We start from the raw sequence: 3,172 nt of genomic DNA, 5'->3' as shown, positions 1-3,172 counted from the left end.
TTGACTCCTTGGCACAGTATAATATACATATGCATTGAAGGGAACAAAACAGATTTTTGAAAGAATGCAGAAAACTATAAATAGTGTTGAGTATTATGTCAATGTGGTAAAATAGGGTACATATTTATTCTCATTTTCTGATATGCTAATTTTTCTTGCCCTAGACAGATATTCTCATCAATTACATATTTATGGTGAATTTTAACAGTTGTTTCACATACATGTGTAGGTCCTTTCTGGCATATATGCCAGTTGTTTCCTTTGAGATTTTGACCTAGACTTCATTCTTTCTTCATGACTCTGAGTATCTCTTCAAAAAGATCAAATTCACATGGCCATTGTAGCTTAGTAGGATTAATCTTATATATGGTTTTCAAATGGCAGATATTTAAGATTGATTGGAAGAGACTTGGCAAAATGCCAGCTGGATATTTTTATCCTTTATCGTCTTGGATTTTCCTTCTCTTACCATATCAAGCAATCGTAGTCTCACAGAGATAGAAGCGGCTGAAGAAGAGCCTGCTGCTGCGTACAGTGACTTGCTGTTAGGACTGTGGTGTAAACTGGGAAATCCTCGATCATAGCTTGTATCTTATAGTAACTCCGGTGTTTGAAGTGCCATGTTTATAAAAGGACGCGTGGGTGTTGATATTTTAAAAAGATGAAATGAAACACACAGGGATAGAGAAACCCTACTTAATTACTGCTGCATTAGAAGTGATACTTTCTTATTATTAATTTCCAGAGTAGTCAACTAAACTGAATCGTGGAGTAGCAATCAAGAGACCCGATTCCAATTCTGGCTAAGTCTTGTCGCTCCACCACACTGCAGATGCTCCCACCTGTTGGCTGAAAATAAAATAATTGCATGAATTTTCGTAACCTTATTTATTTTCCTATAAAATGGAATGGTAATGTAGTAAAATTTTGAAATATAAGTATGGGGTAACATCTTCAGACCCCAAATTGTGATTTCCCTGACTCAGCTCTCAGACATGTTTAACATAGTGACATTATCCTGAAGGCCTTCACTAAATCAGCCCAGGAACTGTAAGTTTGTTTCATCGTGTGTGTGTGTGTGTGTGTGTGTGTGTGTAATAGTTTGTGCAGGCTAAGACTGTACATGTCAGCAGAAAAAGAAGGTAAGATTTGTCATGTAAATAAGTCATGGATGACCCATGTGTCCCGGGGTTCTGCTATGTTTGTGTTTTTTTATTGTTCTTGTTTTTTCTTGCTTTCCATAAAGACTTGTGAAGGAAGAGCTTAATTATAAGGAATAATAATTGGAACACACTGGTATCAAGTGTAGATTCTCTGTTATGAAATTTATTTAGGATCAGCATCTTTGCATTATCTTACAGATTGATTTTATTTATATTCATATTTAATTTCATTGATTGTTCAATATTTTGTAAGTGACCAAAATATATTGTGTAAAATCAAAACTTTAATGTTGTATTTCTCTCATGTTAAAACAGTGCTTTCTTTTTAAACATCTTTATTGGAATATGATTGCTATACAATGGTGTGTTAGTTTCTGCTTTATAATAAAAAGAATCAGTTATACATACACAAATATCCCCATATCTCTTCCCTCTTGCATCTCCCTCCCTCCCACCCTCCCTATCCCACCCCTCTAGGTGGTCACAAAGCACCGAGCTGATCTCCCTGTGCTATGCGGCTGCTTCCCACTAGCTATCGGTTTTACATTTGGTAGTGTATATATGTCCATGCCACTCTCTCACTTCGACCCAGCTTACCCTTCCCCCTCCCCGTGTCCTCAAGTCCATTCTCTAGTAGGTCTGTGTCTTTATTCCTGTCCTGCCCCTAGGTTCTTCATGACCATTTTTTTTAGACTCCATATATATGTGTTAGCATACGGTATTTGTTTTTCTCTTTCTGGCTTCACTCTGTATGACAGACTCTAGGTCCATCCACCTCACTACAGATAACTCAATTTTGTTTCTTTTTATGGCTGAGTAATAGTCCATTGTATATATGTGCCACATCTTCTTTATCCATTCATCTGTTGATGGACACTTAGATTGCTTCCATGTCCTGGCTATTGTAAATAGAGCTGCAATGAACATGGTGGTACATGACTTTTTTGAATTATGGTTTTCTCAGGGTATATGCCCAGTAGTGGGATTGCTGGGTCATATGGTAGTTCTATTTTTAGTTTTTTAAGGAACCTTCATACTGTTCTCCATAGTGGCTGTATCAATTTACATTCCCACCATCGGTGCAAGAGGGTTCCCTTTTCTCCACAGCCTCTCCAGCATTTATTGTTTGTAGATTTTTTTATTATGGCCATTTTGACCGGTGTGAGATGATATCTCATTGTAGTTTTGATTTGCATTTCTCTAATGATTAATGATGTTGAACATTCTTTCATGTGTTTGTTGGCAATCTGTATATCTTCTTTGGAGAAATGTCTGTTTATGTCTTCTGCCCATTTTTGGATTGGGTTGTTTGTTTTTTTTGATATTGAGCTGCATGAGCTGCTTGTAAATTTTGGAGATTAGTCCTTTGTCAGTTGCTTCATTTGTAAATATTTTCTCCCATTCTGAGTGTTGTCTTTTTGTCTTGTTTATGGTTTCCTTTGCTGTGCAAAAACTTTTAAGTTTCATTATGTCCCATTTGTTTATTTTTGTTTTTATTTCCATTTCTCTAGGAGGTGGGTCAAAAAGGATCTTGCTGTGATTTATGTCATAGAGTGTTCTGCCTATGTTTTCCTCTAGGAGTTTGATAGTGTCTGGCCTTACATTTAGGTCTTTAATCCATTTTCAGTTTATTTTCGTGTATGGTGTTAGGGAGTGTTCTAATTTCATTCTTCTACGTGTAGCTGTCCAGTTTTCCCAGCACCACTTATTGAAGAGGCTGTCTTTTCTCCATTCTATATTCTTGCCTCCTTTATCAAAGATAAGATGACCATATGTGCGTGGGTTTATCTCTGGGCTTTCTATCCTGTTCCATTGATCTATATTTCTGATTTTGTGCCAGTACCATAATGTCTTGATTACTGTAGCTTTGTAGTATAGTCTGAAGTCCGGGAGCCTGATTCCTCCAGCTCCGTTTTTCTTTCTCAAGATTGCTTTTGCTATTCGGGGTCTTTTGTGTTTCCATACAAATTGTGAAATTTTTTGTCCTAGTTCTGTGAAAAAATGCCAGG

This window comes from Eschrichtius robustus, chromosome 10 (assembly GCF_028021215.1).
Source record: "Eschrichtius robustus isolate mEscRob2 chromosome 10, mEscRob2.pri, whole genome shotgun sequence".
Taxonomy (NCBI): domain Eukaryota; kingdom Metazoa; phylum Chordata; class Mammalia; order Artiodactyla; family Eschrichtiidae; genus Eschrichtius; species Eschrichtius robustus.
The sequence above is the reverse complement of the archived record's forward strand: the minus strand, read 5'-3'. Positions refer to the sequence as shown.